The 25,197-nt window shown below is 45.6% G+C and overlaps 1 protein-coding gene across 4 annotated transcripts in view; it reads right to left on the bottom strand.

Moving 5' to 3' along the window:
- Positions 1–21,388, bottom strand: part of ZHX3 (zinc fingers and homeoboxes 3) — a 126,811-nt gene extending 105,423 nt beyond the window's left edge. For 3 of the 4 annotated variants that reach the window (XM_082669727.1, XM_082669726.1, XM_082669724.1), the window contains exon 1: positions 21,289–21,388. The gene's annotated coding sequence lies outside the window, so the exon portion shown is untranslated. Of the gene's footprint in view, positions 1–17,179; positions 17,248–21,288 lie in introns of those variants that run through there. The other variant, XM_082669725.1, reaches the window with a different exon arrangement.
- Positions 21,389–25,197: the final 3,809 nt, after the last annotated feature.

The following is a 25,197-nucleotide window of genomic DNA, read 5'->3' on the forward strand; positions in this document are numbered from 1 at the left end:
TAAATGGTGTCTAATTTCTCTTTTAGCAGTAGTTTTTTAAACCTAGGATTTAATAAAAATCCGTATTAACATTTTAAGCAACAACTCTGCTTAATGACTCATTTTAACTGTAATCTTACTTCTCTCAGTGACCCTTAGAACTACTCTATTTAATGTCCCTTGATATACCTTCAGAGTTGCTCATCCCACTGCTGAGAAATTATCCTAAAAAAATAACAATTCCTTTCCCTCTGCCACAAAGAACAAAAGAGGGAGGGGATGGGGAAACTAGATGCATGGAGATTCAAATGAACAACGTTTATAAAGAAAAACAGTAAATAAACCACTTAAATGTTCAATAAAACCGCCAATCTTTTTATGGCATGAAGCAGGGGAAATAAACAACATCTAACAAGTAGGAGAATGTTTAAGGTGAATTGAAAAACTATTTTAAATAATCATGAAGGTTATATAGCAACATGGAAATATACACCTAATGACAAGAAAACAACATAAACTTGCACAATTCTAGCCATGTAAAATCTATGCATGCATGTAATGAAAACTAGAAAAAAAAAGAAAAATTTAAAGTTTATTTTCTAGGTTGTGAGAATTTTTCTTTTTTAAATTTAAAATTTCAATTTCACTGTTGACCGTTCAATAAATAATTTTACAATGAATGTATCAGGAATCAAAATAATTTTAACTTATAAGTGTAATAATTTGTGTATCAGCAAGAAATGAAATCACAAAGGTGACACACAGTTGGAGCTTAATGTTCAATTAGTTCTTTGTCTTTTATAAAGCTATTTTTCATAAACAACTAAAAGTAAAAGAAAATGAGATTCATGTTATGAACAGTGCTTAACATTCGTGGAAAGTAAAAAGGACTTTGTACAGCAGCTGCGCATGAACTTTGGGTAAAAGCAAAACTAAATTTCTGGATTCTATTTTGCTTTTCACCTTATTTGATCTCAGTTAACATCGTTCATGCCAAGTTGAATTTTTTTCCTCCTCTTTCCCCTTCTCTTCAAGTTCACAGATGTGAAGGAAAAAAAAAAAAAAATACACAGCAGCTCTTTTACAGTTCCCCCCGGCTCTCCCAGCAATGCCATGAACGGTGGCTTTCTGGAATGGGCTCAGAGAAAGTCAGATGTGAGAGCTATCTGGCTACCATCTGTCACCACGGGGATCACCAGGACTGAACTGACTTAGGGACAAGAGATTTGGGTTCAAGTTGTCCACATCTACAACATATAAATACTTCTACTTACCCCGCAAGGTGACTGGATCAGGAGAAAGTACCTAACACGTGGCTATGGTAAGAAATGCTTACCTTATCCTTTTTTCCCACCTTGCACTACACACACACACACACACACACACACACACACACACACACGCACACACGCACACACAAGTTCTGTCCATCGTGAAGTCACGTGGTCCTTCTGTCTAGTATCTTTCTATTGCTCTCCAGGTGCACTCTCCACCCTTCCCTACCTTGCTCCTGCCCCCGCAGACTGATCTCTATGGATCCCATCAACAAGCCTCTGTGCCCTAGACTTCTAATTGAGTTTGTCCAATGCTGAGTCCCAGAAAGAGGTCAGGGAAGGAAACAGCGGGGTGGGGGCACAGGGCGAGGAAAGGGTGAGGTTAGGAATTCGAATATTCTACTTCTGCCGGCTGTATCCCTCAACCAGAAGTCACTGCTCCTGTCAAGGTGACCTCTTCTAAACGACAATCTCTTCTGGCTTCTGATGGCCACTCCATCCACTTGTCTCACTGCAGCTAGGGGTGGTATTAGTTCCACCATTACCACAACTCTGGGTTCCTGCTCTGTCCCTTGAGATTTCCTCTACATCCTATCCACACCTCTTTTTTTCTTTTTTTTCTTTTATTATTTTTTTAACATCTTCATTGGAGTATAATTGCTTTACAATGGTATGTTAGTCTCTGCTTTATAACAAAGTGAATCAGTTATACATATACATATGTTCCCATCTCTCTTCCCTCTTGTGTCAAAAATATGGAACGCTTCACGAATTTGCGTGTCATCCTTGCGCAGGGGCCACACTAATCTTCTCTGTATCGTTCCAATTTTAGTATATGTGCTGCCGAAGCGAGCACCTATCCACACCTCTTTAACTCTCCCATCATTTCCCTAAATTGAGAATACCAGCTTTTCCTGTCGGGACTCTGACTAATAAAGTCCTATCGACAGCATTCCATCTACAGCATTTACACCTTGAATCACAGGGAGAATGGGCAGTTCCAGAGTTCATCTCAGGCTGAGAGCACACACAGGCAGGACCCGATGATTCTAAGATACCTGACTGGCAGGACTAGCCTGTGCTCCCCCACTAGGCCTGAAGTAGTCCTACAACTGAGCCCCTCTCCTCAGACCACAGGGGAATTAACATCAGTTCCTAAACCCTTGGGGCCCTGTGAACTGGGGGTGACATTCTGGGCAGACCTAGATTTTAATTCCTCAGTCCAGGCTCACTTAAAGAGTTCCAGTTTTCATAATTCAAAAACAGTCATGTACCACAATGTTCATTGCAGCTCGATTTACAATAGCCAGGACATGAAGCAACCTAAGTGTCCATCGACAGATGAATGGATAAAGAAAATGTGGCACATATATACAATGGAATATTACTCAGCCATAAAAAGAAACATAATTGAGTTATTTGTAGTGAAGTGGATGGACCTAGAGACTGTCATACAGAGTGAAGTAAGTCAGAAAGAGAAAAACAAATACCGCATGCTAACATATATGGAATCTAAAAAAAAAATGGTTCTGAAGAACCTAGGGGCAGGACAGGAATAAAGATGCAGACACAGAGAATGGACTTGGGGAGGGAGAAGGGTAAGCTGGGATGAAGTGAGAGAGTGGCACTGACATATATACACAACCAAATGTAAAATAGGTAGCTAGCGGGAAGCAGCCGCGTAGCACAGGGAGATCAGCTCAGTGCTTTGTGACCACCTAGAGGGGTGGGATAAGGAGGGTGGGAGGGAGATGCAAGAGGGAGGAGATATGGGGAAAAAAAATAAAAAGAAAAGTAAATAAAATAAAGAGTTCCAGTTTTACCCCCAGTTTAAAATGGTCTCCAACTCACCAATTTCTTAGGGACTGGGGGAGGGGAAAGAGCAGCTTCCCAAAGTCCCATCCTTCCAACTGTGCCACTGTCTCAAGTGTGGAGTTGGGAAACAGGGCACAAGAACTGACTCTCCAACACCAAATGGGCTATTTTAACCTCTGAAAGAGTGGGAAAAGAACGTGGAGTAAACAGCTCCCTGCTACCCTCATACATTTCTCTCCCTCCCAACTCCCAGGAAAGGAGGACACTAAGGCTCACAGAGGGTGCGTGTGGAAGACAGAGCCAAGACTGATCTGGGTATCACATCCCTGTATTCGGTCCTGGCTGCTGGTCCAACCTCAATGACAATAACCATACTCTCCCCTTTGGTCTGTGCTAGCCAGCTGCCCAAAGGCAAATCAAAGGTTTAGTCCTAGCCCACCATGACAGCATCAGACTTTTACTGGTTTAAGATGGACTTTTCTTGGCCCTGGAGACACAGAACTAAGGACCTCAGTTCTCCTGTCAGCACCCACCATATGCAGAGCACTCTTCTAGGGGCCCTGGTGAGTTGCAAAGAACCACCCAATTCTTTCTTTTTAAAATTTACTTTTTAATTAAGAAGACCAGAGAGCTAAACGTGAGGCACAAGAGAAGGGCATGGTACACAGAGCTTTACCCAGCAGAAAGGTGTCAGAGAGGGAGGATAGTGGCATAGGAGGAGCTCAAGGTCTGGGTCACACTATGATATGTGAAACATGGGCAAGTCCCAACCTTTCTAAGACTCCATTTCTTCACCATTAAAATGAGGTCAGTAACAGTGTCTACTATTAATGATATCATTATTTACCAGGGTCGTTGTGAGTATGAAACTAAATGATATGTGTAACAATCTCTGGCACAGTGGCAGCATGCTCTGAGGGCACAGTCAATGCCAGCCTTTATTATCAGACCCAACTGAACTTGCTTAAGCCTCCTCTGGCGAGAAATCAAATTCCATGCCTTACTGGTATTTTACCTGCACCCTAGGACTTAAAAGCCTTTGTTTTCTTTTAAGGGAAAGTATATTACAACATTATCAAATGTAACAAAATGCTTTCCTGTTACGTAAGACCACTGAGATAAAAAATAGTCCGTTAAATAGACATTTTAGAACCTCCACTCAGAGGCGGGTTCCACGAGGGCGGGTTTCAGCTGAGAGTAAGTTTAACAAGAGATGGAGCCACCAGAGAAAGCTAACAAAACCATGGGATGCTCTATTAGGACCACAATATGTAGAAAAAGGAAGGAGGTTATATCTGAAGAAACCAGGAATCCACAGTCTATAAAGAAGGGCTTGGGCAATAAAAGGGAAGATAGCTGTCTTCAAGTACTTAAAGGGTTGAACATGTGGTGGAAGAGACTCACTAAGTAAATCCAAAGGGTCAAAGACTGTAGTTTCCTGTGAGGAAGAATGTTCTCAGGCTAACAGAGAGGTCCCCCACGTAAGAAGGGAACTCACTGGTGGGCACACTGGAAAACCCTGCGTCCTTTCCTATCTGAGCATCTGTAATCCTAATGTCTTGTTTGGACACCAGAAATAAACATAAGTGGAAATCAAAACAGTGGAGTTCGTGTGTGTGCAAGCATTTCTCATCCTGAGAACAGCAAACCCTCGAGAGAGTAATGTGGGGACTCAAACTTAGTCCCTTGTTACACACACTTAGGCATTCTTATTTCATTTGAGAGATGTCTAAATTTAAAAATAAATAACAGGGCTTCCCTGGTGGCGCAGTGGTTGAGAGTCCGCCTGCCGATGCAGGGGACACGGGTTCGTGCCCCGGTCCGGGAAGATCCCACATGCCGCGGAGCGGCTGGGTCCGTGAGCCGTGGCCCGTGAGCCTGCGCATCCGGAGCCTGGGCTCCGCAACGGGAGAGGCCACAACAGTGAGAGACCCGCGTACCGCAAAAAAAAATAAATAAATAAAATAAATAAATAAATAAATAACAATCTTACAGTGTTCTTTTCTTAGAAAATAATCAGCCCAACACTACATCCAAAAAACACAAGTACAACCTGCAGCATTATTTTGAGTAACGAAGCTAAGAGTTCCACTTAGTCAAAGGCATCTCTGCTTTTTGCTCTGTTAGTCTCAAAAAACTAAACACGGGGAAAAAAATTTTAAAAGATTCTAAAAATCCAGCCACTGGGAAGAAAGTGATTCGACATTTTCTTTTCTTTGTTCTACCTGCCAAAAAAGATAAAGTGGGTTTGGAACTGAGAGAAACGACAAAAAGAAAGAAAGGGTAGAAAAAGGCATTTGAAAGAGAAGCATGAGAGTTTAGTGACATTAACCACCCAGAACCTTACTGAAATTCCAGATGTGTGACGTGCACACTTTGCTGTCTCTACCCACCTCTTCTTTTTCACCCCTGGTTAGCAGGAGGGAAGGATATAAAGGCAGAAGCACATCTTTCATTCAGCCCATTTGCTGCCTTTGAAGGCGATCACACTTGAGCCCAGGAGAACGTTAATGCTCATCACCATAGAGGCAGCTGAAACGTCAAACCCAGAACTGTGGAATCTCAAAACATGAGGCACCTGTGACAGGTTTCGGGGTGGGGGCAAGGGAGCAGAGAACCAAGTTACCAGGCAATACCGGTCTTCAGAAGCTCTTCTGAAGCAATTCATATTCTTAAATTCTCAGCTTTTTTTCCTTTCAGAAGATGGAGACAATTACTAATTCTTTGGAGCTAAATGAATTCCTTCTGTTCACAGAAGACATTATACCAGACTTCACAGCCCTCAGACCCAGTGAGAAATGAATGATCTACTAAAGGACATACAATCAGGTGTAGATACCTACATTATAAAGTGTGGCTTTCACCTGAACTGGAGAAAGCAATCTTTGTCCTAGATCACAGGGTATTTCGTTGTAATCCTATCCTTCCAGTACTGTTAGACTGGGGAGACTAATAAGTAAGCAGGGTGCTAAGTGCTACCATATCCACTTTATACTCCAGGAGAAGTGGAAATGGAGGAGAAGCGGCACCTAACCCAGCCTGAGGGGTCAGGGAAGGCTTCCTGAAGGTGGGGGGCACCTGACATGAAGCTGAAAGGCAAGTAGGCATTGTCCTGATGAAAGCGGAGAGGGCTCTTTCTTTTCCAAGAGGCACAGAGGAAATCCAGGAGGACCAAGGTCAGTAGCCTGGGTAATGCTGTCATTTCAGAACTGGTCTAAGGACTTGGGGAACACAAAAGGGCCAGAGAGACAGAGGGCTAAGGAGAATTTCAAGGCAGGAATGGCTCACAGTGTGACTGGATGCAGCTCAAGCCAGGAGAGGGTCAAAGGCCTGGACTTGGCTAATCATAAAGGGCCTTAAGTGCCCTATGCCCTAGACATTTCAGGGAAGTGGCAGTGACAGAGGCCAGAGCACAGAGGCTGGAGCTGAGGAGGCGAGGAAGTAGAGATGGTGGATAAAGCTACTCACAGGAAGCTTGGCTGAGAACAGGGAGGGAGCTAACAGGAAATACAGCATCAAATTTTCTTTGCCAGCCTGAACCTCTGCTCTGAGCTCCAGACTCACTTCCGTCTTGAATTCCTTTTCCCTTACCCACCGCATCCAATATACCCTGTGACCTTCCTTCCACCCATTCACCATACAACAGCCAGAGTAGTCTTTTTAAGCTATAAATCAGCCCATCTTGCCCCCACGCAAAGTGTACAACGGTTTCCTGCTGCCCTTAGAATAAAATCTCATCCTCCGGCCATGACCTGTACATGCTTGTGCGACCTGGGCCCTGCTTCCCTCCCCAGCACCTTCTCCCGCACCCTCCCTCCTGCTCAGCATGGACCAGGCTGGCCTCTGGTCAGTCCCCAAACCCTCTAAGCACTTTTCTGCCTTAGGATCTTTGCTCAGGCTGCTCCCTCTGCCTGGAATGCTCCTCTCTTGCCCTCCCTCCTCCAACCCAAGCAGCCAAAGGGTGAATCACCTATAAAGGAACAGCCACCACAGAGGTGCTCCCCTCCCCCACCCCAGGGGTTCCCCTCAAGCCTACTTCAGAGTCCAGGTTCTCAGGTTCTCCAGGTGGGATATTTCCTGGCTCTCACCGCCAGGGGCTCTGATGTCAAAAACCTCAAGTCCTAGCTCATTTCTCTGCTGCCTATTAATTGGGTGTCTCTTGTCAAGGCACCACCTCACAGGGTCTGCCTCCCCAGCTGTTAGGAAGCTCATCTCAGAAGGTGTGTAGACACCCGGGTTCTCGCCCACCTGTCTCCCCCCGCCCTGGGGGCCCTCTCTCCTACCTTTGTGGTGCCCCGCCTGCCTTCATGGGGAACAGTCCTGGGCCCCTCAGCCCTTCCCCCTTCCCCAGCTCTGTCTCTCAAGGCAGGAGGAGTGTCCTCTCCATTCTGTCCTAGGCTCCACAGGTCCTGCCTCACTCTTTTCAGCCCCCTCTACCCTTCTGTGCACACTAAAATCCACACACCCCAAATTCATCTCCATCCAGTAAATGCCTCCTCTCAACCATCTCTCCTTTGGCCTTAGTCACCAGCTCCCATCCTAGGCCTGATGCATCAAAGCCTCCCAATCATAGACATTCTCTCCCCCCACCCTGTTCCTGGACATCGATACCCAGGGCAACCATGGAAACCATGGTTTGAAGACAGCAGAGCATCCACCAGTCTGGGCCCCCCCCCCCACCTCCATGGCTGATTGGATTTGAAATGAGCATGAAAATGTTTTAAGCCACTGAGATTTCAGCAGGGTTTACCTGTTACAGGAGCTAGCATTTCTCTATGTAATACAGGCTGAATTTAGATAGTTGAAGAGAAGGGGACAGGACTCTAGTGGTAAAGAAGAAAGGTTATACAAACGCCTGGCTCTAGGATTATTCGTGGCCTGATGACACCAGCTCCATTTATATACTCCTTATCCTCTTCAAAATACTTTAAAATACGTTTTCTCATCTGACACAACCATCATCATCATCACTTATCATTGGTGTTGTTATAATTAACAGTTTACAAATGAAGAAGCGGACTGAGAGACGTTAAGGGGTGTCCAAGGTCCCATCGCTAGTAAACGGAGGAGCCAAGATTGGACCACAGGACTCCTGACTCACAGTCCACTCACTGGCAGCTCCCCCGCAGCATCCAGTCTCGCAAAGCCACACTCCGGTGCTACAAGAGACACTCTCGGCTAAAGTACACAAGGGTGCTGGAATCAAGCAAGGAAAGATAGGGAGTCTGGCAGAATTGGTTAAAGGCAGACTGGAGGACTTTATAAACATCAGACTGCGGAGTATAACTTTCATTCAATAGACAATGGGCAACAATAATCAGCCTCCACTTTCAAGTCTCACAGCAGTAATTTTATACCTTTACCTCTGTCTTCAAAGACCTTACTGCACCCTCTCCCCTTGGCTATCAGATGTTGCCAGAGGTCCACTTTACAAAGAAAATAGAAGCTTTTATGAGGGCAAAACTTCCAGCCCCCTAGCTTCTATAGACATACCTGTATCCCCAAATAGCCTTTCCCCTTTCCATACCAAGTGAAAGAGGCATCCCTCCTCTGGTAAAACTACTGACCCTGTGCACATCCCTCTATCCATGGAGGAAACCTTGATCAATCGTTTGTCCTTTCTCTCCCTTCTTCCTTTCTTCTAGCTCTGTTTCTTCAGCCTCTGAACATGCTAGAACCCCTCACATCCTAAAATCATCCCTTCCTCAGGAAGTTCACAGCCCCTTCTCCTCATACGTCATAACTGAGCTCCTTAAGAAGCAGCAGCAGCAAACATGCACCTCCACTTCATCACCCCAGGTCCTCTATTCCACCCACTGTAATGAATTATGACACTGAAACAGTCACCTCTGATACCTCCTAAGAGCTAGGTTCAATGGACAGACAGCAACATTTCTCTCGACCTTTATATGGGACTTGACAGTGCTGCATTCTTGAAATTCTCCCTGGCCATGATTTCCATGTCCACTCTCTCCTTCCTCCTCTCTGTCTGCTCCTTCTTGGTTTCCTTTACTGGCTCCTCTTCCTCTGCCTCTCCCCTAAATGTTAGTGTTTCCTAGGATTCCATTTTGATACCTCACCTTACCTTACAAACTCTGTTCTCTCTTTCTGAAATCACCCACAAACACAGCTTCAACTGACAGCTATAGACTAGTGACTTCCAAATTTACATCCCTTCAGTCTAGACCACTCATGTGATCTCTCCACACCCTGGCTACATTTGCCTGCCGGTATCTCCCCATGGATTCCATGGGCGCCTCAAATTCAACACAGCTAAAACCAAACCACTAAGCATCTTGCTTACCACACTTGTTCCACCTCTTTCTGCATTGATAATGACAGCATTTGTTGAGTACCATATCCGTCTTGGTTCTCCAGGAAAACAGAACCAAGGGGGGCGTGTGTGTGTGTGTGTGTGTGTGTGTGTGTGTGTGTGTGTGTGTGTGTGTGTGTGTGTGTGTGTGTGTGTGTGTGTGTGTGTGTACACACATGCAAATTAAGAGATTTATTTTAAGGAACTGGCTCACATGATTGTAGGGGCTTGCAAGTCTGAAATCGGAAGAGAAGACCAGCAGGCTGGAAATGCAGGCCAAAGTTGATGCGCAGTCTTGGACTTAAACAGGCACTCTGGAGTCAGGGTCCGGCCCTCTCACCTCTACATCCACAGCACCCTACACAATGCCTGACACATAGGAGAAGCTCCATAAATGTTGGCTAATGACCAACTGGGTATAAAACGAAATGCTTTTATTCATTTATTTATTTTTGGCTGCGTTGGGTCTTTATTGCCACGTGCGGGCTTTCTCTAGTTGCAGCGAGCGGGGGCTACTCTTCATTGCGGTGCGCAGGCTTCTCATTGCAGTGGCTTCTCTTTGTTGCAGAGCATGGGCTCTAGGCACGCAGGCTTCAGTAGTTGTGGCATGCAGGTTCAGTAGTTGTGGCACACGGGCTTAGTTGCTCCATGGCATGTGGGATCTTCCCGGACCAGGGCTCAAACCCATGTCCCCTGCATTAGCAGGTGGATTCTTAACCACGGCACCACCAGGAAAGTCCCCGAAATGCTTTTAAATGCGAATGGGACAAAATGATGTAGAAGGCACTGAATTGTGATGAAGAAGAATCAGGAAACTTGAACAAGGGCTGGGCTGTAAATCAAGATACAGCCCTTCCGGGGCATTCACTTGCCAGAATTACCTGACCACTATCCCTACAACCAAATGGGGGACCCTCACATTGAAAGTAGCACATCAGTTCCAACTTGAATGTCTCAACAACCCTGTGAAGTTGGTGTGGCCAAGAAAAGGCCACATTTTATGAGTAATTTGAGGCTCAGAAAAACTAAGGGTCATGTCTAGGTTGCTACAGAAAATATCTACAATGAAGGGTCTTAGTTCTTCAGTGACAGGTATAAGGGGACCATAAAAACAACAGAAGGTCAGAACCAAAAAGGACCCACGCAGTTCAAAACTCTTTATCAAAATCTGCAAAAACTAAAAGTATCTTCTACTACTTACAAGGGATACTTTTTATTTTATTATGATTATTATTCAGATACATTTCTGTCTTACTGTACTATAATCCCATGGTATATATTAGATTATTAGCACTGTCACATATACGTTGTTGTAGTTATATACTAAATACCTAGAGGCACGTACTGCTTTCTGAAGTAACTGCCAGATGTATTAAATCTGTCGTTCTTCAGGGATGACTAGGTAGTCTGTATTAACTCCAGGCGCCAAAAAACCGCTGGTTTTTAAATTTATTATTAATAAACATTAGAATTAGTGAAATATTAATAATATACAGCCCAAATATTATATTCGGTGATTTTCTGAAGCCATGGAGTAGTGGAAACTCTCCATTAGCTATTCCTACTGAACAAAGCTGATTACCCCCACCTATATTTGCATATATAGTAACTTGACCTTTTCAAAACTCTTATTTATGTACTGTCATTTAAGTATGATAAAACTCTTATAAACCTTTTTAAAAGGTGTTTCAGTCCAGTTGACAGAAAAGAGAGGCAAACGTCTAACGTCATGTAATTGATAAAAGGCAAAAGCAGGACTGGACACCAGGCCTTTCCACCTCCGCCTACCGTTACACTACAAAGCTATGGTGGCTTCCTGGCCATGGAGCTGCCAGACTGTCAGTGATATGAGGTCAGAGGGAGACCACGTCTGACTTGCTCCCAACAGTGCCTAGCACAGTACCTGACACACAGTAGACACATAAAAAGTACATTACTGGTGAGCAACTGAATTCATTTTCTTAGAGTTGCTTTAGTCACCTGCATGGTAGTTTGGGACATACAGCATTGCCAAATATCTTGGCTTTTAAAATGCTACTGGCATTATCAGGAATAAGCAAAAAGTACTATCTTTTCAAAACTGTATGTGTTGATTCCCAAAGGGATCAGAATTCTGAGCCAGGGCCCCATTTCAGCACAAAAGGTAGCAAGTTGTATGTTTTTCAGCTTCCTAGAAAATTAAGTGTTGGCTTGATGGAGCAAGTGGGAGATTGAAACTAGAGTCTTCTCGTGGGAAAGAAAAAACTGCAAGGTCTCTGGCATAATATAACCATTTGCAAGGCTGGTACAATGGTCCAGCTGTCGCTAACTTACCACGGCAAGAAATGGGCTTGCTAAAGGAGTGTGGATTCACCCAGAAGGACACACATCAACACGACAGAATCTGTGGCACGAAGATGCAGGTCTGAGGCAGGACAAGCCCAGCAACAAGGAACACAGAGGCTTGGGGCAGGAAGAAAAATTCTGGGCATGGCTTCACAGCCTTCCTGTAAAACCCCACGTGCTCAGCCATGCTAGAGCAAGGAAGAACAAGAAGAAGCTGGCCGCCTTCAGTTTATTATGGTGTTCAAGAGGCCTCCTAACCCGGCAGACGATTCCTTTCCTATGAAGTTCTCACCAGTATCACTTACAGCTCCATCTTCCCCCAGTTCCTAAACCACACATCCAAACATATGCCTTCCATTGTCATTCAGATTGTCTAGTCACCACCACAGCACTGTATTTCCATTTCTTCAGGGATTTGAGATATCCACTGTGATTCCAAGATCACCTTTAAGGGCTTCCATAAAAGCACTTCCCCATCATACATTCCTTAATACTTCATATCTTACTTACAGAGACAAGTTATCCAAAATAATTAAGGCGTGAGGCATTCTGAATGAGTGAGTCATTTAGATTACTGAACGCTAATCCATTAAGCACCGAAATATTTCTATAGGCTTGCTAAAATAAATGATGCCTTAATAAACAAAGAATATAAAAAATAGTTCAAAATTCTATCCAACTTTCAAGATCCAGTCTGATTACAAACATTCCCTGAAAGCATCCTCCAACCCCCTCTTGCCACCTCTACCCACCACCAGAAATAACCTCTCTTTTGCTGTGATCCCACATTTTGATTATACCTCCTTTGCAGCTCACTGCATGGTCTGCTTGAGGTTAGAGATTTAAATGCACCTTGTCTAACTTGAAAAAAAAAAAAGTTCCTGGAGACCAGAGACCTTCTTTTTAATACCAAGGTGCCTAGCTCAAGGCAGGCCTACAAACACTTCACAAACTGAAATACTCTTAGTGATTCAGACGTTGTAAAGGGCACCATAACACAGCAGAGCCTTCCAGGGTTCCCGAGGTCTGGAGGGCAGGGAAGTGTGACATTAGAGAATATGTTAGTATCATTAAAATCCTCTTTGGCCTCTGTCAGTATTTCTCAGCTTTAGAGAAAGTGTTTTTCTACAAGGTAAAAATACTCTAAATTCCTGTTTGTTTGGGTTTTTTTCCTAAAAGGGAATTAGTTAATCTCAACTTGCAAACAGAAAGCTCTGGTGGAGCTGGCATTGCTAAACCTCCACTGGTCTCAAGATGTGCATTCGAATGGCTGTCTGCAGTTCAGCAGGGAGATGAGACAGCGCATGGAAGGACGTGATAAGTGACAGGAATATAGCCAAGATGCTATGCCATGTTTGACATCCAGTTCACCAGTCTGAAAGCCAGACTCCTCAGTCTGGAAATAAGGAACAGAGCACACGATCGAGCAATTAAAGTTTCAGGCTCAAGGTCCAAAGCAACCACTTCTAGCAGGGTAACAACATTGTTTTCCCAAAGCTTTAGTGTTTGGGCATGACAAAACAGGTTGGTAAGTATAGTTTAATATTCCAAACACTCAACTCAAACCCTCCTCACCAGCAACAAGGGATTCTAAGTGGTCAGCCCAGGATGGTGAACTCCAAGTTCCCTCCCCAGCAGCTATTCTCTTGCAGGATTCCTTTTCCTTGTCATGGAAACAAACAGAATTTTCTTCATAAAAATAGGGAGGGCTTCCCTGGTGGCGCAGTGGTTGAGAGTCCGCCTGCCGATGCAGGGGACACGGGTTCGTGCCTCGGTCCGGGAAGATCCCACATGCCGCGGAGCGGCTGGGCCCGTGAGCCATGGCCGCTGAGCCTGCGCGTCAGGAGCCTGTGCTCTGCAACGGGAGAGGCCACAACAGTGAGAGGCCCGCGTACCGCAAAAAAAAAAAAAAAATAGGGAGAATGGGGTGGTAGGGTTGCTGGTATCATGATATTAAGTATCTAGGCATGTTCACAGCCCCTCAGGGATAATAACTGCTCTTGTCTTTGCCTTGTCATTGAGTAAAGGGTTTTTTAATCCAGTATCTTCAGAGACAGAACTGCGTCACATAAGTTAATTGTACTGATAACTGAAGCACTAAAACATGCAAGATTAGAACAGAAAGCTTTCTAAATTCAATCGCATTACTTCCTTCTCAAGCTTTCTGAACTAACCAAACCATAATTTGACCTATTCCTGCTGAACAGGATAGCAATTATGATTAATTAATGTATTCGGAGACCACAGAGGCAAACAAGACTGTTTCCTCTATGAATGTCCCCAAACTGCTGTACTTTGAATTATTTTGTGGAGAGTTTTTGTCTCTGTCATCACCAGCTGTCTCTTCCTGCTTTCGTCAGGGGGTTTGCCTCTAATGGAGGGTCTCTTAATTCAGTGCATCTGGTATCAGCTAGACCTGGAAAGGCAAGCTATTAAGAGTCACCGGCTAAGGCTCTCTCTCACCAGCCTCACTTCAGACCCCGGCAGTCGGCCTCCAGACCCCGTGTTCTTACCCACTACAGGCACATTTCCCAAACTTGCCTAATTATAAAGGACTACCAGGTGTGTGTGTGGAGGGCGGAGTGTTAAAATGCACATTCTCAAACTCCTGTCCTAGAAATTCTAATTCAGTGGGCCTGGGGTGGAGCCCTGGAATCTGTGTTTTTAACACAGACCCTCAGATGATTTCCATGACCAGGTTTAGAAACACAAATCTATATGCCATCCATGCTGCCCACCTAGAATTGGGACTCCTTCAGAAGCATAATGAACCTGGGCCAAGGCCAACTTCTTCCAAAGAGACCTTGCAACCCACAAAGCTTCCAGGTCACTGCTCTGCCAATGCCCTGATCCTCTGCGGCTCCTGCAAGCTGGTCATCACACCTCTTCTCATTGCCAGTATGTCATTCACCGAAGATTTGGCACGCCTTCCTTCTCTCCACCCCAAATGTCCCGCCACCCTTTTGATGGCTTGGATAACCACATGGATGACCCAAACAACACTCGAGCCTCAGTTACTTGACCTTCTTCACTGAGTTCGCTTCACTTCAGCCACTTATTTCTGTGGCAAAACCCAGGTGCCTGTCATGTCCAGTAATTAATTGCTCCAACTCTGAAATCTTCCACTCACATGTCACTCTCTAACCACATCCTCCTATTACTCCATCGCTCCAATACATCCACTGCTTGATTTCATCCACACCTCTGGTCCTTTTCTCATCCACGTGCAGCAGAGACCCCCTTACTGCTCGTGTTAATCACTCCCTGCTCAACACCCTCAGTTCCTCTGCTCCACTGTCCTTCCGCTGCTCACCCCCAGCAAAATTCAACCCTGGCTCAGTCAGCTATATGTCTTCTTTGCTCCTAAACCCAGGCAGCTGAATGCTCCTGGCACCCTGATCAATCCACGGTCTCTTACCTCAACAGAGCCCTGCATACTGCCGAGAGGTCATGGACGTTGCCCCAAGTTCACTCTTCCTCTTCCTGGCCTCAGCTGTACGTCAAATCTCCTTGTTTTTCCTCTGACCTCTTCCCTCTTACTCTTAGAGGACAACCTCACCCTCTATTTCACAAAGATGATGGAAGTCATCAGACTGGCACTTGCTCTTAAGTCATCCCACCAGAAAATGCAACTGTGCCCAGATATTCCATCATAAGGGCTGCCAAGCCCATCCATGCCTGTGCTGGGCCTACTGTTTGCTTGGTTATTTGAAGTAAACTCCCTGGTGATAATCATAACTGAAGTAAGCTGTAACGGTGGTGAATGGGGAAAAAAAATAGCCAGCCTCTCAAAGGATCCCTCTACCCTGAGAATCTTTTTAAGATTGGGAGGAGTTTAAAAAGAAAAAGAAGAAAACAAAACTATCTTACCTACAAGCATTGAACAAGTTTAAATACAAACATAAAGTTGCCTACATCAATAGAATGATTATAAATCCCAAGCCAAATAGTTAATTGCCTGATAATTTTTATAAACTCAAAACCAGAGTCACTGAAACACTACTGTTAGTTATGGTTTCTGTTTTTCACTCTTAACCAAACTCTAGTTTATTGATGGGGCTAAAAGTCTTTTCCTAACTTTTTTTTCCTCCTTATAATATTAATATTGATAGCTAACATTGACTGTTTTTTGCGTATAATTATGCTACTCACAATGACCCTGTGAGATAAGAACTATTATTTTTCTCCATTTCCAGCTGAAAAAAACAGACTTAGACATGTTAAGGAATTTGCCCAAGAGCTTGCAGCTAGAAAGTGGCAAAGGTAAAAGTAAAACACAGAGCCCAAACACAAACTCATCTCTGTTCTTTGGCACAGTGGTTATCAACAGAAACTTCCCAGGAAATGCACCACCCTAACCCAAGCATTTTTTTTTATACTCCAATATATGCTCAGAAACACAAACATGAGGAACCACCCAATATTAATATCACCGCATATTCCACATTCATTCACTCATTCCTACATTCATATCAGAAGGCAGCAGTGAATCAAAGGGAAGCAATGAATTCTACAGTCAGATCATACAGATCCAAATTCTAGCTCCGCCACTTTCTTAGCTGCCATATTTTAAAAGTTACTTCTCTAAGCTCAATTTTCTCAAAACAAAAAAACCCCCCAAATGATGGTAATATAATAATATAATGATGGTAATATAATAATATAATGGTAATATAATAACCATCACCACCTTAGTAGGTTCTCCCAGAGATTTAGAGATAATGCACGAACACACTTAGCCACGGACCTGGCACACAGTCTCAAGAAAGGTTAGCTGTTATAATAATTCTTATCATTCAGAAGGTACTGGGGACCTGCAGCTGGTGGAGTCTAGGCAGAGCACAGTGCCCAGACTGGACCATAAACAGGCCAAGGCTGTCCCTGCCCTCTTGGTCTTGCAGTCTACTGGAGTAGACAATAAAGAAGGAAACAAACATATGAATGAAATACTTGGAATTTTAGTGAAGTGCTAGCAGGAAATGAACACGTACTGAGAGGGGGACAATGGGGAGGAAGCTACTGTAAAGGGGTGATCAGGGAAGAGGCTCCTCTGAGGAGGGACATTTTTGCTGAGCCCAGATGTTGGAGAAGGACCTTCCACAAGAAGAGTCGGGGGAACAGTGTCGGACAGAGGGAAGGGCTGTACAGAAGAGAAGAACTTGGCATTGAGAGGAACCGATGATGCTCCCACCTGACAGGAGCGCAGCGAGTGAGAAGCGGAGCAGAGAGGAGACAGAGGCCGGCACCTGAGTAAGTGTGCACGTGGGTCTGAGGGCGGTAGGGAGCCTCGAAATGGGCAGGGGATGAGCAGGGTGACAGGGACTGGTAGGCTCACTGGCTGCTGGCAGGAGAACGGGTTAGCGAAGGCAGGAGTGGATGCTGGGAGACCAGGTGACAGGCAGGAACAGTCATCCAGCTGAGAGAAAACAGTGGCTGGATTAGGAGGACAGAGGGAAGGGAGGATCTGAAGTACCTGGAAGCGAGGCCGACAGGCCACGCTGACGGACTGGAGGTAGGGTGAGGAATCGGGAAAAATCCAGGTCAACTTTCAGGTCTCTGGCGAAACGATGAATGGACAGTAATGACATTGAGACAGGGAAGGCTCAGGGCAGGGGAAAGCTGGATGAGAGAGGGGAGAGGGGTCAAGAATGAGGAATACAAATTTGGAAGTTTGAGGGGGAGATTGAGCAATCGATTTTGGACACGTGAAGTTTGGGATCACTGTGAGGCTGCCAGGAGAGAGAGAAGGGGGGCGGTACGTAAAAATGTAAGTCTAGGGCTTCCCTGGTGGCGCAGTGGTTGAGAGTCTGCCTGCCAATGCAGGGGACACGGGTTCGTGCCCCTGTCCGGGAAGATCCCACGTGCCGCGGAGCTGCTGGGTGCGTGGGCCATGGCCGCTGAGCCTGTGCTCCGCAACGGGAGAGGCCACAACAGTGAGAGGCCCGCGTACCGCAAAACAAAAAAAACAAAAACAAAAAAAAAATGTAAGTCTAGAACCAAAGAAGGGTCCAGGCAGGAGGTGTTACTGAGGTAGTCATCTGCATCCAGAGGGTAATCAAGCCCTGGGAATGGATGAGATCACTTAGGAAGAGACTATGATGAGAGAAGGGAGGGAGCCAAGCGAGAAAAGAGAAGAAGTAATACCAAATCAGGTCGGTAATCTAAAACGAAATGTGGTAATGTAGCCCATACAAAACCACACAGAACTGCCCCGACTATGTGCTTGATAAATGCCCGTGGAACAAAGAAAAATTAATTAACACACTCCCTTTAGGCCTTAAAAGAATAAAATTTTTCATTTAGGATTTTTTTTCCCAAGTTCTCATATGTTTGAGGCATAAGAAAAAAGATTTTGAAGGTTTGGATTGTGTTCAAAGGAATTCTTTTCCTTTAGAGCAAAAAGCAAGGATTCTTTTCAAAAACTCACTGAAATTAAAGATTGCCTACTTGAAATATAAGCTTTTAGAAAGCTTACACTCACACTATATTCTCTCTGTAAAAATTCTACCCCAATATACAATTTTTCCCTTCCTTATAATGAAAATGCAATTATATGTTCTATTACAGATGTCATTTCATCCTGAAAGATGAAGCTGGTACTTTCAAACAGTTCAAGAGTCACGTGAGAGTTGTAAAATGCTCAAGACATCAAGGATTTATTTTAAAATGTTTAAAAAAAAAAAAAAACTTAAGTTACCTGCTAGGCCATCCAAAAACTGATAACCAGGGAATTGAAAAGGATAAAACTGCCAGGAAAATAAGTAAATATAACAGCTACTCCTCAAATGAAAATGCATTAAAGCTGTAATTATATCTCTGGGTATCTATTGACACAGAAAACTCACTATCCTCTTGAGGCTAATACTATCACTACGAACTACCAGACTGAAATCATAGCAGTAAACACAACTGAGATACTTTATACGTTTCAAAGTTTTCCAATGTAACACAAGGTATAATGCATAAGAAGGAGAGTCAGTAACATTTGCCAAAACTGTTCCTTCCCTCAACTGTTCAAGTTAAATCAAGATTGTAATTCTTTTTAAGATCATAAGCCTCACTTTGTAAAATTCTTCTCCTCAGATATGTAAAGGAGAGGACTATCCTGACTTTTAAAGGATTGTTATCCCACTTCATGATATAGCAATCTAAAAGCCTAGGAGGAAAAAGATAAATGGTTCTGATGAACCTACAGGCAGGACAGGAATAAAGACACAGACATAAAGAATGGATTTGAGAACACGGGGAGGGGGCAGGGTAAGCTGGGACGAAGTGAGAGAGTAGCATGGACATATACACACTACCAAATGTAAAATAGATAGCTAGTGGGAAGCAGCCACATAGCACAGGGAGATCAGCTCAGTGCTGTGTGACCACCTAGAGGGGTGGGTTAGGGAGGGTGGGAGGGAGACGCAAGAGGGAGGGGATATGGGGATACATGTATATGTATAGCTGATTCACTTTGTTAGACAGCAGAAACTAACACACCATTGTAAAGCAATTATACTCCAATAAAGATGTTAATAAATAAATAAATAAATAAAATAAAAGCCTAGGAGGCTACCAGGAAGGTTACATGCATGGATGGGTAATAAGCATTCATTCATTCAACAAATATTAAGCACCAAAATGGGTCAGGTCCTCTCTGGGCCCTTGAAGATACACCAGTGAAAAAAGCCTCACACTTCCAGATTAATCGAGGGAAAGAGACAATAAACCAACAAATAAATAGGTATTTGCCAAGTGTGGTAAGTGCCATGAAGAAAAGTAAGGTTGGTTAAGGAGGACAGGGGAATGGGGTGTATCCTCCACAGAGTGGTCAGGGAAAGGCCTTAAAAGGTTACACTGGAGCAGAGCCTGAGGGAAGAAGAATCATGGTGTCCAGGGAACAGAGTTCCAAGCCGACGCAATAGCAAATGCAAAGGCGAGGAGGCTGGCGCATGCTTGAAGTTTTTAAGGAATAGCAAAAAGATCTGTCTGGCAAGGCTGGAAGTGAGGACACAGAGGCAGCCTTGTAGACCAAAGCAAGGACTTCAGATTTTACTTTAAGATGTGACGCTGTTGGAGCTCTCTAAGCAAAGGACCTAATCTTTTTAAAAGGCTCAAAAAAGGAACAAGTTCTTATTAAAACAAGACATACCTCTCACAATCTATTTATAAGTGTAAAAAAGCAGACAATAAAACAATCTTATGGTAAAGCAGCATTTCTGTAAGAAAAAAAAATAACATATGGGAACAAAAGACTAACGGGATAAATACCAAACTATGGTTTACTATGGTTTGTGGGATGGTGGGTTTTTTCTTATGCTTTTCTTAGGTGTTTTTTTTCCCCTAGTTTTCTGCCTTAAACATGAGTTATTTTTGTAATTTTTGATGTTATCTTAGAAAAGAAAAAAACCCACTCCCACATGAGACTGCCCTAGTCTGAAATCTTAGTTAAATATGACAAAAAAAAAAAAAAATGGGGACCATTTTCTCCCCAAATTACCCTGCTTCCCATGCAATGTTTTCCTGTTAGGAAGCACTGTACAAATCAAGCGCCACGCAATGTATCAAGGTCACAAAACCAACTTGGTTAATATGTTTATCATTACATAGCAGCTCTGTCCTCTACAGCAACTTTGATACCATCTTTCCAAGGCAGCAACAGAAGGGCCCTTTTCATTAATTTCCTAACACTCTTAGCTACTACTATGCCGCTTCTGGATTTTTCCACTGTATGTCTCTTAGAAACAAATTAAGCCCGAATAAGTTGTTCCAGCTAATGAAGTGCGCTTTTGGCTCTTTCCCCGTGGTTGAGAATTATCCGGCAAAATACCAATTGTTTTAGGACGCATTTTCTCTTAGTTTTGAAATATGCAATACGAAGTTACTGCAAACAAAGAACATAAAGATAACAGCATACAAGAGCATGTATAAATGGAAACTACTGTAATTCTTCTTAAAATTGAGGATGTGTGGAGGTCTCATGAATAAACATACTATACATCCACATGACACAGATAAAGACGGAAAGGAGTGTGCCCTCCCTCCTCCTCTACACCCCCCTCCCCCCGCCCCACCACATAACATTTTCTCGCAGGGCAAAAGCCCAGGGCAATCACTGCTCAGAAATGCAAACCACGCAACTCAAAATGACTCAAGCTCTCAAAACACTTTCCACCTAAGCTCCTCATCCCACCCACTCCTCAATCACTTCCGACAGGCTTCTCTGAATGGAAATCCCAAACTGGGAAGGTTTAGCAAGCCCCCAAACTCTGCTCACATGCCACCTGCGGCATCCGGGGAGCCAGAGCCCAGCTTCGCTGCCTTCTCGAGGGCAAACACCGGTCCCAGGATGGAGAAGTCTACTGCACCCAGAGTGGCTCGAGTCCCTGCTCAGCTGCCTCCCTGGCCGAGCGGACCAGAGCCTGGGGCTGCCCCCATCCCCGCAGGACGCAGCCGGCCCGAGGGACTTGGAGCAAGCGGCTCTCGGCCGCCCGGCATCTCCGCCCCACGTTGGTCAGGCCGCCCCCCGCGCTCCCCTCCCGGCGCTCGGGCGCACACTTGGTGCTCACAGCCGGCGCACACGGGGACACGCACCCTCACATGGTCCGGCGGGCATCTGCGGACACCCCCACTGCCCCGCCACAACCCCCTCGTTGCAGCCGTGTGGCCCGCGGGGGCTACTCGGACCCCCGGGAGCGGCGGCGGCGGCACCCTCACGCCTCCAGGGTGCCCGAGCCAGCAGCGAGGTCGGGGGGGGGGGTGCTGACAGATGGGGCGGAGGGAGGGGCTTCGGGGGGAAGGGGCGGAGCGTCCCAGCCAGGGGGTGCTGGCGGCTGACAGAAAGACCCGGGGCAGCCGGCGGGAGGGGGTGGCGGACACTGCGGGCAGGGCCGGGGGCCAGGTGTGGTGGGAGGAGCTCGCGCAGACACAGGGGGCTGACAGGAGGAGACACACACACACACACGGGGACTGACAGTCGCGGGGGCACACGGGGCCGGCGGGCCGCGGCGAGCGCTCACCTGGCAGCGGCGGAGGCGCCCGCGGCCGGGCTGCTCTCCCCGCGCTCCGGGCCTCCCTCCCGGCGGGCGGGCGGCCGGCCTGCCGGCCGGCGCAGGCCCCGCGGAGGTGGAGGCGGTGGCGGCGGCGGCGGCGGCGCTGGCGGCAGCGGCAGCGGCGGCGGCGGCGGCGACGCCGGAGCCGCGGACTACTGGGCGGCGGGGACGCAGCTGCACCAACCGACTCCGGGCCGCTCGGCTCGGCTCGGCCGCACTCGGAGGCGCTCGGTTCCGCTCGGCCCCGCTCGGCTCGGCTGGGGGCGTGGCCCGAGGCCCCCCGCCCAGGTCGCCTCTGGCGCCCGGGGGGGCGGGGCTTTCGTGCGGGCGCAAGCCCCCTGACGTCGCAGAAAGCGGACCTTACCCCGGGCGCATGCGCGGGCGCCGCTCCCGCTTCTCCCCGCTTGGAGGCTGAAGGGGGCGGAGAAGGAGGGGACCGGGGTCGGATGCTGTGGTTCTGGAGGTTCCCGGCTTTTGTACTCCGTATCCTGGTCCTTCTAGAGGACCACCTGAGGAAAGCCACGGCAGGCTGTACTTTCAAAAAGATGCAGGCAGGGCAGGGACCCTGGCCCTTTCCCGGCCCCTCTGCTCCCACTCCCGTGTTTCCCAACGAGCATCGCCTGGGATTTGGTTTTTCTTTTATTCCACTAGCACAGCACCGCAATTTTTTATCTCTTCTGTTTCTTAACAACAACGACGACTTCCGATGACTGCTTTCTTAACATTAAGTCTTCAGGTACTTGAGAACTTTCAAGCATCAGTTAGCCCCCTCGGGTACAATAATGCTCTTTTTTCACAGCTTCTATTGTGGAACCTGTAACGCCTGAGGTGAGGGTGACCCTTTTCTGAGTTTTTGTCACAAGTTCCAGGCACCTTTTTTGTTATGGAGTCCATGTCTGTAGCAAATATGCCCAGAAAGTGGTCCCCACCTTTAGCATCTCTAGTCTGACATACGTAGGTTGAAATCCTGCGTCTGCATTATACTAGCAGATTAATAATTGGCTGAGTGACTTTGGATATGCTATTTAATCTCTCATCCATAAAAGAGCAATGAAAATATCAGTAATGAAGCCAATAGGAATGACTGAAAGGATTAAATAACAGCACACGTGCAGCTTTCTGCACAGTGCCTGGTGTTCAATAAACAACACTGACTTTAACTTCAGGTTGCATCATAACCTTCAGATCCTGAAAACCAGTGAACATAAACAAGCGCTGAGCAATATGTCCAACTTGACACGTCCAAAGCCAAACTGTGGAACTTGCACCTTTCAAAGTCTTCCCCACCTCAGTTAAGGTCAATTCCATCCTTCCAGTGGCTTCCACCAAACCTTTAAGTCATCCTTGACTCCTCTCTTCCTATTATATCCCACATGTAATCCAGTAGCAAAGTCTGTCAGCTCTACTTTTAAAATACCCTCATTTGAGCCCTCATCTTCTCTGTCCTGGAATATTGCAATAACTTCCAAACTGCTCTCCTTGATTCCACTCTGCTCTCATAGAACTTGTTCTCAAGCAGCCAGAGAGATTCTTTTAAATCCTAAGTCCTAAACCTATTTCCCTCCTCTAAAGCCTCCAATGGCTTCCCATCTCAGACAGAGCAAAAACCAAAAAATTTTTTTCAAGGGCCTCCAAGATCCTATTTGATCTCCCCCTCCCCCCTCCTTACACTCCCCCACCTCTCTAACTGCATCTCTGTCCACTCAACCCCTTAACTACTTTCCAGTCACACTAGCCTCCTTCTTGCTCCTGGAATGTGCAGGCTCACTCCTACCCCAGGACCTTTGCACTGAGTGTTTCTTCCCCCAAGATATCAGAAACACATATGCCCTTAATCCAAATTTCTATTCAGAAGTCACCTTCCCAGAAAGACATTCCCAGAACACTCTCCTAAAACATCAAGTCCCAAGCCCCATCATTCTCTCCCATCATCTTGCTTTACTTTTCCTCGTAGCCCTTATGAGCTCAATAGCATCTGTAATGTTCTGAGAGCAGGAACTTTGTGTTATCCACCTGCAGCATCTGGAATATGGCCTGATGTTCTTAGCTGTTCAATAAATATTTTTTGAATGAGTAAGTATATATACAGTTGACCCTTGAACAACACAGGTTTGAACTGCACATGTCATGGATCTTTTTCAATAAAGACATACCACTGTATTACACGATCCATGGTTGGTTGAATCCGAGGATGTGGAAGCAGGGGTACCGAGGGCCAACTATGGGGCTTGAGCATCCATGGATGTTGGTATCTGCAGCAGATCCTGGAAACAACCCCCCACAGATACTGAGGAACAGCTGTATATAGGATATGTTACTCCCATTTAAAATTTCATTTATTCAACAAACTTTTTCGAGCATCTATTCTGATCCAGCACTGTGGGATACAGAGATAAACAACGCACTCTCCCAACCACTAAGAACTCAGTATTTCAGAGGAGCCAGACATGGAAAGAAAGAATTCTGGAAGAAGATATGTAACACTAGATGTATGTGTCAACTGCTTTCGGAAGCAGAGAGAAGGACATCATTCGTACTACATAGGAGAGCATGGAAAGACTTCCCAGAGGAGGTGACAGTGGGGCAGGGTCTGAAGAGTAGATGAGAAGAGGACACCAGGCAGAGGAAACAGCATGCACTTGATACCAGTGTTGGGAGGTATGTGGCAAATAATGTTTATCCAGGGAGGCAAATCATTTTCCTTTAAAAAACATTTTAAACGAATTCGAGGTGATCCGTATAATAATGTCACCTGCACTCACTCACATTCTGAGGAGCTTTCTCAAGCAGAAAAGAAACTGGCAGAAGTATAGGTGATGAAATAGAATTACAACCCGACCTCTATTCTGTAGGACCAGGACAGTGACAGACCCCTTAGCTTAATCAACAGTACATAGTTCATTTCAGAGCGAGGGTCATATCACTCTCTATGAATCCTTATGTTGCCTTTATAAAGTCTGGAGTGAAAGAATCCCGGAGGCAGTTAGTTTAATATAGTATGTAAGTAAGTAGGATTTAAATCCAGAACTCCTGAGTTTGAATCCTGTCTTCCCCACTTACTTGCTGTGTGAGCTTGAGTAAACTGACTTAACCCCCTAATGTTGTGAGAATTGAGTGAGATAATCCACATGTTGCTGTTACCACAGTGTCTGATGCGTGACGAGAACTCAAAAGTTAAAAAGGAAGTCCCATTAGTCTTCTTAAGAAAAGTTCTGAATCCAGTTATGCCAACTTATTGCCTCTCTGCTCTAAATCCACCCTTCCTTGCCTTGCTTTGTGATACTGGAGTTGAGTTCTGTCAACATTTCTTTTTTGTCAGTGGCACAGTGTTTGGCTTTGTCAGTAGAGAGTGCTAGAGGGATGCTGCTAGACCAGAGATGAACTCGAATGTCCATAAAAGCCTCCCAGCTCAAGGCACTGTCTGTCCCCACCTACCACTCTTTTTCCCAGT

Source organism: Grampus griseus (genome assembly GCF_964374135.1).
Source record: "Grampus griseus genome assembly, chromosome: 14".
Taxonomy (NCBI): domain Eukaryota; kingdom Metazoa; phylum Chordata; class Mammalia; order Artiodactyla; family Delphinidae; genus Grampus; species Grampus griseus.